This window comes from Poecilia reticulata, chromosome 13 (assembly GCF_904066995.2).
Source record: "Poecilia reticulata chromosome 13, P_reticulata-male-v2, whole genome shotgun sequence".
Lineage (NCBI taxonomy): Eukaryota > Metazoa > Chordata > Actinopteri > Cyprinodontiformes > Poeciliidae > Poecilia > Poecilia reticulata.
In genome coordinates, this window is record NC_088842.1 from 11683253 (window position 1) to 11694305 (window position 11053).

Consider the following 11053-nt stretch of genomic DNA (forward strand, 5'->3'; position numbering starts at 1 on the left):
TGTATTATATTTTTGTTTATAAGGTGGTGTAAATGACCAATGTGCTCATGCAAAATTTTTCAATTTGGGCCAAAAAAAAATAACGGATCCCTATGTATATCTTTGTCGATTTTCAACAGACTGTTTACCGTCGCTCTATGATTCTAATTACAAGAGGTCTGACTGCCTATACCAAACCACCGATCGGTGGTAAACAAGACTGTTCTTTTTTTATTTTGGTACATTTTGTGCAATATCCACACATACTGAGGGAAACTGTTTGCACGGCCTGCCCCTGTGGCCCATTTTTATTTGTGAAACCGCTCCAGTCGCTTTAACTACGGTTGTTCTAATGACCTCCAGTTCATGTTTTCATGCCTGCGTGAGCCAACCTACTGCTGGAGCTTAACTGATATTGGCACAACCGAGGGGGGTTGAGGTAGAAATGAAAGTGGGTGGCTTGGTGTACAAACAAACTGTTGCACAAGCAGTCCAGTGAAAAGTAGGTAAGCACATAAATACACCCCCTCAGACTGAATCAGAGCTGTGTTCTTTGTTTTCCTCGTCTCTTCTGTTGTTGTTTTTTTTTTTAAGATAAGAAACGTGTAATGTGTTTTTTAATAGTCACCTATACAATCTTTAGTTTTTCGAATCCCAAGCAATAAATAAATGTGTCTGCAGCATCTTTTAGTTTATCATTTATGCTCAAGACTTTCTGTCAACTTTTTATTTGCATTTCTGTGTCCCACGGGTAAAAATATGATGTGACCCAGAGGCCTGTTTCTCTTTGCCACTCAACCAAATGGGAAAGAAAAGAGAGCGTTGAGTTCAAGTAAACCAGGTGTATCTCGATCTGCATTGGTCAGAACATGGGTCTAAGAAAACAGCTGCAATCTAAATTTGCTTCTATCTACCATCAGAACAATAATAAAATCAAAGGAAACAGACAAGTAAGGTGGGACAAGCTTCTTTTCCCCCCACACACAATGAGGACTACGATGAGAAATATAAATAAATTATTCACTGTGACCTCTGTTGCACACTTGAACAATAGTGATGTCGAGACATGCGGTGGTTTTAAATTTTCTTTACTATCCTTTTTCTAAAAATACAAACAACATTCATAAATTCGACGTGCGTCACACTATGGCTGCTATGTTGTACTGACCTTACATTCTTCAACACAGAAACCTAGCTTAGCTGTACATTTTGTCTTACAACAAATTTTGTCTTACAACAAAATGTACAGCAACGTACATTTCCCTTCTCACCCCTCTGCGGGTGGTGGCTCTCTCTCTCGCTCTCTGGCTCTCTCTCTCATATCCTCTAAGCTCGGTCCTCTACCAGAGGCCTGGGAGCTTGAGGTTTCTGCACAGTATCTTGGCTATGCCTAAAACACTCTAAAAGGCAATACCTATTCTTACTTAAATGAGGTTTGTATGCTTTACTCAAGTCTCACTAAATTGTTTATTCAACTCAAGTAATGTGAGTAATGTACATGTTTGGCCTGAGAAAAGTACAAGACTATGTTATTTTGAGTAAACTGGATGTGACTATTTTTGTTACTGGAGTGAATGCTTCAGCTCAGCGGTGCGCAGGAAAGTGCGGGAAGCTTCCAGAACGTTTGTGGACTTGCACTTTGGAAGAAGCAGAGCTTCTTTAAAGGTGAGTTATTCGTCTTCAGTATATTTTCATGTGTCATGTATGCCATTACTACTCGCATATATGGTTACAGGTTGACTTTTCTTTAAAAACATGACGCATAAAAGTCTTTGCAGGCTAATATGCTAATGTTAGCGTGGGCTCATGGGTCCAACATTAGTTAAAACTGCCACGCCTTTTACTTGAGAGCCTTTAATGTTTTTGTCCATTGTTGTGGAAAAAAACTATTACCAAGCACTGTTCAGGTAAAATCACTCAATCAGGTTTATTTATGAATTGTGCACAATACAGAGTAGGACAATCAATCATGAAGCAATTCTGGATGGAAAGCTCTGCCAGGCAGAGACAACACATGAGTCTTTTACACACATTAAAGTTCGTTTTAAATTAACTTCTTAACTTCTCTTATGTCTAGAATTAATGTCTAAACTCTTAAACATCCTTAGGAGTCAAGCAACAAAAATGATCATAATTAAGCTACCCAATTTCATGTGTTTTCTAGGAACCCCCAGCCCCCTCCCAAAAAAATTACATTAGCGCAGTGAAGGTATAGATAAGTGTCCATAAAAAACCCAACATGAAAGCGCAGATTTTCCATCTGGAAAGTAGGTAAAGTGTAGAAGCAGAAACACTGATCGTCTGTCTGGAGGAGGATTTGTTGCCTCCTGTCAGAAAAGTGTAAATGTTCACTCTGCTCTTCGGTCACTCGCCAGTAGACCAGCAATAGTCCTTTGAGTAGAGAGCCTTTCAGAAACATCCAAACTAGCTGTTGCTCTGGACATTGTCCTCTTTGGTGTCAAAAGTTGAAGTTCTTGATACTTGGTAGAGTGAAGTTTTGCTGCTCACTCTGTTGCTGCTTCAGATTTAAAGTTGTGATCTAGATGGACGTTACAGACAGGTTGTCCTTCACAGTGGTTGATGTGGATCCAGGTTGTTCCTTCCTTCTCGCCCCTCTCCTCCACTCGGTCTCGGCGTTGCTGCAGCCAAATCCTCCCCCGTCTCTCTCCTCCGACTTACTGTCAGTCCAACTGGTTCTGGCGTTGCATCTTTGGGTTGTCCAGATCGTCCCTCAGGAAATGTCCATGTTGTCCACAGATGAAACAAGCGTCAACAGTTCAGAGTCTTCTTCTCTCACAGCTCCGAAGCATGTTTAGCTTTTCATCCTCTACGCTGATACTGGACAGCAGACCAGTGGAGTTTGTTAAAGCTCAGTCTCTCAGTTTTCAGTCCAAATGCCCAACCGGAGACTGACGGTTGTCCCCTGGAGATGATGGGAGTTTTTTTTTTTGTCTTCCTGAGACTCCAGATCTTCCGATCATTTTCCTCGGCTGGTTTTGTAGGAGGGACATCATCTGGTCCATGGGAGGACAGGTTTGAGGAGCTGAGGTCAGAGGTCAGATGCACCGCGCGAGGCTCAGACAGAGGGAAAGAGAAAAAGCAAATAGAAATCGATTAGGGTTTGTTTTGTCATTTTCTTTGTTGTTTTCTATACATTATACCTTTTATGTAATCATATAGTTTTAGTCATTTATTATTCATCCAGTATTATGGCTGCTGTTTGTGGAACAGTTTGTCAGAGAAACCTGAGGGCTAATTGATGGTACAGCTCTTAGAGCTGCTTTTAGTATGAAAGGGTCCCTTATAAATAAAATTAATTAATTGATTGATCCTTTTAAGAAATTTTTTTATTTATTTATTCAAACACACAAAAGAAAATTAAACATATTAAGGCCGGTAATTTATCAACAAAAGATTTATGTTCACCATTTTATTCCAAACAATTCACCCTGAGGAGGAGATTGTGTGCTGAAACCACTTAGACCCATTCTTCCTGAATTGGGTGGGATTTCCTCTTTAGCCTGCAAACGTCTTCACAGAATCCAACAAATCAACTTTGTGGTCGCTCTGCCTCTTAATCCTCTAAGAGGGGCCTTTATTTCCGATAAAGGTCTTTCGTTTGGTTCCCTCAATTTAGAAAACCAAAACTCAAGGAATCACCTCCCTTATTTACCTTCCTTGTGGCTCGTGTTTAGTCAAGGTGATGGATTTTGGGTGGAAAACTCCATGCATGGTTAGTAGTTTCCAAGTGTCTTAATATCTCTGGTCCTTATCTCCTCCATTGGCCAGCTAATGATTCCTGCAGGGTATCTGATTACTGGTAAGGTATAGCTGTTTATCGCACCGATCTTGTTCTTGCCATTGAGCTGGCTTCTCAGGACTTGCCTTATTTGTTGGAGGTATTTGGCTGTGGCTCCTTTCCTTGTTGCCATTTGCTTGTGGTATTCCCAGATACTTGTATCTGTCCTCAATGTCTGCTATTGTTCGTTCTGGGAATGAGACCCCTTCTGTTGCGACGACCTTCCCTCTCTTTGTGATCATCCGACCACACTTCTCTAGTCCGAATGACATCCCAATGTCAGTGCTGTAGGTCCTGGTGGTGTGGATCAGTGAGTTGATGTCTCGCTCGCTCTTGGCTTACAGCTTGATGCCACCCATGTAGAGGAGGAGACTTTTGGTGGCTGCAGTCTTGAGTAGGTATCTGTAGCCAGTCTCTTTTGAAGTTTAGAGCCATCCCGTCCTTCCAAACAGTGATGGTGCTCAGAGGGGTTTTCCTCCCCCATTGCTCCTTCCCGCCTGCCTCACCCGGAGAGCCAGGCCGCTGCTGCTGGGACCTCTGTACGTGGAGCGCCGGCTCCTTCGTCCAAAGAGGCGCAGGCGATTCTTCTTTGTGGCTGTGTCCTTGGCGTACCATCTGTAGTTCTGTATGTTTTTCTTTTTTTTGTCACCATTCGGATCACAGCCACTGGGGGGCATCTGCCTGCGCCTGCTTACCAGAAAGTTTCTGGAGGTCCATATTGCGTCTTTGAAGGTGGCTAGGGTGAGCCACATCTCCGTGAAGTCTTTTTTTTGCCATTTTCTGGTGGCTCACCCTGTGCAGCACTAGCTGCGTTTTGAGGACCTTCCTTGCTGGGAAGTATGGGAATTGCAAGGAGCCGTCCTTTGCCCACAGGTCCACAGCAGCGCTGCACTCCCACAGAAGGTGCCTCACCGACTTCGGGTCAGGGGCAGATGTCGCAGGAGTGCATGACGGCTCTGACCGGGAGGATCCCATGAGCCACCATCCTGGAGTCTGTTTGGAAGGACGGGATGGCTCTCGTTGACGATTTGGCTGAGGGGGTTCAGACCTATGCAGAACAACAGTGGGGCAGAGAGTTTCCTGGAAAGAATTATGATTCTTTCCAGAGTTTTTGATCTCTGCCCCATTTGATTGACACTTATGCAAGTGGTTTGCAGTTGCAGTTTTTTTTTTATATATATATATATACTTTAATGTTTTTTATGTTTTTGTCTTTACTTTTTATCTTTTTAATAATTTCTTTTTATTTCTCTTTCTCACTGTTTATCTTTTTTAAACTTTTTTTTCAAATCTCTTTCTCTTTCTCTCTGTTTATTCAATGTCACATGCTGTTTTTATTTTAATTATGTATAGCTCTTTGAAATGCCTTGCTGCTGAAATGTGCTATACAAATAAAATTTGATTGATTGATTGGATTGATGGATTGATTGATGGATTGATTGATTGATTGATTGATTGATTGATTGATTGATTGATTGATTGATTGATTGATTGATTGATTGATATACTGCAAACCACTTGCACAAGTGTCCACTGTTGTTCTGCATCGGAACCCCCTCAGCCAAACCATCAACAAGACTGGCTACAGATACTGACTCAAAAATGGGGCCACCATTCATGTTACCCTAACCCTCCTCTACATGGATGACATTAAGCTGTACGCCAAGAGCGAGCGAGACATCGACTCACTAATACACACTGCGAGGATCTACAGCACTGACATTGGGATGTCCTTCAGACTAGAGCAGTGTGGTCGGATGGAGGGAAGGTCATCCACACAGAAGGGGTCTCATTCCCAGAAGGAACAATAGCAGACATAGAGGATAGTTACAAGTACCTGGGCATACCACAAGCAAATGGCAACCTGAATGAGGTCACAAGGAAATACCAAGTGATCAGGAAAACGGAGCACGAGAAACTGGAGAAATACCAGGGCCTCAGAGAGGAACTGCAAAAGGCCTGTAAGGTGAAGACCACAATACCATACCATACCATACCATACCATACCAACTTTATACAAAGCACTTTATACACCAATTTATACACCAATAAATTGACTAAAAACAGAAGAAAACTGACCAGCAGTTGAAGGGTTAAGACGGAACCGAGCTGCAGGGCGTGCTTTAGCTTTAGCACAGGACAGCGTTATCTCACATAAAACAGGCATATGGTCTGAAAATAATGAGTCACCAATCACTAAATTAAAAACTGGTAGACCATAAAATAAAACCAGATCAAGACTGTGACCATGCTCATGGGTAGCACCAGTCACAGACTGCACAAAATTAATAGAATCAATAACATTAAGAAATGACTGAGCCATAGGTGAAGAAGGACAACAGACATTACTATTAAAATCACCAACAATGAGAAAGTGGTCATACCTTGGCATGATATCAGTCAAGAAATCTGAAAAGTCATTTCTAAAGTTTTTGTTGTACTTTGGTGGCCGATAGACTGCCGCACACAGCTGAGAGCTGCCGAGTTCAAATAGACTAATCTCAAAGCTACTAAATGAGGCCAGAGGCAACTGTTTACAAGTAAAACAACTTTGGAATAGTGACTGAGTGACTGTTATAGTGACTGTTATAGTGACTAGGATTCACCCAGCCTCTACAGGGCCAAGGAGCGCAGGGACCACCTGTGGTCCCCACGCCTGTGGCCCTGTGCCTGTGGTCATCGGGGCCCTCGGGGCAGTCATCCCCAAACTGGAGCAGTGTCTAAAACGGATCCCAGGAACAGCATCAGTCCGGAAATGTGCAGTTTTAGGACCGGAGCTCAGAGGATGAAAGAGTCCACCTGTGGAAGGGTGAGAAGGGAATTTTAATTGTATATGTGTGTGTGTGTGTGTGTGTGTGTGTGTGTGTGTGTGTGTGTGTGTGTGTGTGTGTGTGTGTGTGTGTGTGTGTGTGTGTGTGCGTGTGTGTGACAACAGACATTCAACACAAAAATTAAAATCTGGATTTATACTTCGTGGCAGTTCGTTACCAGAAAAACCCCGCTTATCCCTTAACATTAAATTAATAAGTAATATTGTTTATAAAACATAAACTCTTTCAAAAAATACTGCTTATCGGCTTAGACACAAGAAATTTACATTTGATAAATTTTGCAAAAGTGAAAATCAGAGGTTTACTTTGTGGAACTTGGTTACCAGAAAACGCAATCGTCTCTTAGCAACAGATTAACAGATTAGCAACAAAAAATCTTTTTGTTCAAAAAACACAAGATTTCTTCTGTTCTTTTGAAATACTACTTTTTTTACACTAACAAGAATTGTGCAGTTGGTGAATTTGGCAGAAAAGTTTTTTTTTTGTCATTAGTGGTAAATATAATAAAAACACACATTAAACACAAACGAAAAAATCTCAATTTATACTTCGTGGCACTTCGTTACCAGAAAAAAAACCTGATTACATAGAAGACATTTACCGTTGGCAAATTTGGTTACCAGTAAACACACTCATCTCTTAGCAACAGACTAGCAACAAAAATTGTTATTTTTCAAAAAACATAAGATTTCTTCTGCTCTTTTGAAATGCTACTTATTTTACACTAACAAGAATTGTGCAGTTGGTGAATTTTGCAGAAAAGTGTTGTTTTTTGTTGTTGTTTGTCATTAGTGGTATTTTAGAACAGACATTCAACACAAAAGTAAAAATCTGATTTATACTTTGTGGCAGTTCGTTACAAGAAAAAAATGCTCATCTCTTAACACCAAATTAATTATTCTGTGTTTTTTTAAGGTGTAGCGTAATAGGTGCCTTATATGCATTGTATGGAAGCATTGAAAAACAGTGTAAACATTGGTGTTTATGCTATGACAAAGATGGACTTTGTTTATTACAGGTTACTTCTGAAAATGCTTGATTTCACTCGATTTTATTTTGGGGTATCTGAGTAATAAAGACTGTATTCAAATGTACCCCAGATTTTTCAATTAAAAAATAAGTAAAATGATAAGATTATTTTTGATTCCCCCAATAAAATATCAGGGTGCAGTGATTTGATCTACCAATTAAACTATAATACGTAACCAATAGGTGAAACATGACAAACTATGGCTCAGTTCAAAGGGTATAAATAACAGTATTTAGTTGTCTACACCATTGCAGTGATGGAGAAAGACTTTATAACTGCAGATTACATCAATAGGCGGCTTAATGAAACCCAGGTGTAAAATAAATTAAATAAAGCTTACCGTAATTTGCGATGAAGTAAAACACATGAATCTAAACTTCCACAGGTAGGACCTATTTATAAGAAATCTGCTGAGTAAGCAGTATGTGACGTAGCATCGATGTGCGCATGCGCATTACTAGAAGGTTGGACGGATTTAAGGGTATCACTAATAGTCAGAGCCATAGACATAATATAAGAATATATTATGACATAATATAAGAATATATTATGTCTATTATATTTATATTATGTCTATGGTGGCTGCTTCATATTCTACTGAGTTTATGTTCTTCAACTCAGAAACTTAGGGCCCAAGGCTGCCCTAAGCGCCTGATAAAAACTGATCCCTTTCTGAACTCATTTCACTCTCAGCCAGAATAGTTACCATGCCAACATATATATGAATGTGCATCTTAACACGGACAATGAAACACAGTGCTTTTAAATAACAAAACAAAAATATTCATAGGAAAGGGAATAGAATCATATTTTAATGGAAGGGAGGGGGGAGGTGTCTTGATCTAAAGTCCCCACTGACTGGTCCCCCAGGTCTCTTTTTAGCTTTCAACAACTTTTGGCCTGAATTCAGCAAAAAATTTGAAAAAAATCAATGTTAACTTCTGTGAAAATAATCTGAGAGACTGTTCTTACAAAGAGAATGGGAAAACGGTCACAGTGAATGATCATGACCGCTTTAAAAAAACCAGATGATTAAACAATTGTGTTTAATAATGCAAAACATTTTTGCCAAATCAGTACAGAAATGGAAAAAAGACACTCCTTTTCTATGGCCATCTTAGTTTTCAGACCAACCCCGGAGACACGTCTTTCTGTGTCCTGAAACTTTGTAAAATGTATCAGAAGACATTAAGTGTCGTTCTTCTGACAAGAGGGAGTATTGTAAGCAAGGGTAGCAATAATTATTTCTGGTGATTTTGTAAATGAAATGTTTCTTCTAAATGTTTCTGTGTGTAATTAATCTGTTGAAATAAAGGGGTACATGGAGATGGAGTTGGACCTGAGTCCATACTCGTGAAGTTTTTTGGCACAAAGCAATAAAACGCTTTCTTTTTCCCCCCTCACAAAATTCTCCCACGTGTTTCAGCTCATTAACGCGTTCGTACGTTTCATCTGTTCACATCATGTTGCATCTTAATTGGCCTTACTTCACAGCCATCGCACCTTTGTTCCCTCTACATAAAACAGCGGGTCTTCAACAATCGCCTTATGTTATTGTATAGACCGTGAGTCACAGCGTGACAAACACCTTTATTTCTACATTCGTGTCCTCCAGCAAACACAGCTCACCTGTTTAAAGAGGTGATTCACTCAAATTATGCTCTCCAGAGAGAGACTGTGTTTGCTGTAAACACTGAAAACTGTTTTATGTGGGGTTTCCCTGGTGTGCTCATGTGTTGTGATCATGTACAAAAGTTGTTCTGTGCTTCGATGCATGACATGTTTCGATTTCGGCTCCTATATAACTTCTTTTGTTTTTTTTCTTAACTCGTTTCTGGTGTTTGGCTTTCATCTGTTAATCTGAACTGTTGATGAGTCAACAGACAGCTCCCACAGATGCACACAAATGCCTTGTTTGCCACACCAGTCAAACAAATATCTGCGCTGATGCAAGACGACAAGACAGAAACAAGAGAAACAAAAACAGAACGAGCATCAAGAAACAAAGGAAAGCACCTAGCGGAAGCAAAACCCCCTCCTTGTCGCACACCTTTGTGGGCAGCCTTTCTTGTAGCCCACCTTAGAAAAACATCCGTGCCCCCACACGACGCTGAGCCTTGTGTTTCCTTCTGTCTTTAATCTTTGCGAAAAGAGCTTTTAACAAGTCCAGGGAGGATGAGTGGGTCTGCCAAAGCAGAACAAAGGCAGGGAGGAACTCTGAGGGATAGCAGCAGAAAGGGAGGCTCTGTAATTTATCACCTGTTGCCCTTAGGCTGCCCGGCACTCCAATCTCTGGGCTCTTTTTTTTCTGTTTGTGTGTATGGAAGCAGGCATGAAGAGGTGATGAATGGATACAGGAGGGGGGGAAGTACACAGTTATAATTCGCTCCTAACATAAACAAAAAAAAAATATTCGGCCAAGGACACCACAGTTCTGCATGCCTCTCTGTAGCACAGGAGGATCCTGATGTATTTATGTACTTGTTTTGGGGCCAACAAATGGAAATTAGGTCAAGTAGAGCAAACGGGGAAAAAAAAGTTTCTAAAAGAGACTAATTTAAATACATTTTAAAATTGACACAAAATGCTGTTTAATGGTAATATTTTCTTGCGACATTATATGAAAAGCTCTGGACTGTTGTCATGCTCATCAAACTAGGTTAATCTACTTTTTGCTGTCTCAAGAAAACTGGATGTTTCATTAGGTTTTTCTGCCACCTAGTGGCAGAAAATACGCACTCACAGAAGTGCATATCTAAGCACTTGACTTGTGCTTAGATATGTATTTCATAGTATAGTATTTTATGGTACTTTTTCATAAAATACTGAGAAATACCAGACAGGCAAGCAAGGGAACAAAACGACTCCTAAACAAGTTTGTGTTTTACTTTTACATGCTGCATTTAAAATTGCTGTTGTTGCATATTTGGCCATTTTGTTTGTGATTTTACTTTATATGCAAGATTGCTCAGGGAGCATGGAGTGTCTGGGGTGTTTCTAAAGGCTGGTTCTATGATAAGCAAACAAGAGCTATGTCCTAGTGGGCCTTGGCCTTCGTGTTTGTACAAATAAGTCATATCCTTTAGCAGAATATCAAAAAAAGAGAGTATGTTTTTTGATGCTGCTTAATCATATTGCAATCCATTTATAGTCTTGGTCACACAAGGTAGTGTACAACCTTTGTTGTTGAACATGTTCCTTTTGTGTTTCAATTACAAAATTGCCACAAAAAAAAGTAGTTATTGTTGGTTTATGTTGTAAGTTAACTTGTAAAATACCACAACCCATTCGTTTCCCTACCAACCGAAGGTTAAATAGGTTTTTAATAACAATGGAAAAATCTGGAAAGATAGTGACTGTCATCTAATGTCGCATTTAAGGGATCTGTTCTAATTTCTAATTTAACCTTTTTTA

The 11053-nt window shown here is 40.1% G+C and overlaps 1 long non-coding RNA gene across 1 annotated transcript; it reads right to left on the reverse strand.

Annotated features, from left to right (window-relative positions):
* Window positions 1-1881: 1881 nt before the first annotated feature.
* On the reverse strand, window positions 1882-8049 carry LOC145554514 (uncharacterized). The gene is made up of 2 exons (XR_014090477.1): window positions 7980-8049; window positions 1882-6577 (listed from the first exon to the last, which is right to left on the reverse strand). It is a non-coding gene; the product is annotated as an uncharacterized LOC145554514 (long non-coding RNA).
* Window positions 8050-11053: the final 3004 nt, after the last annotated feature.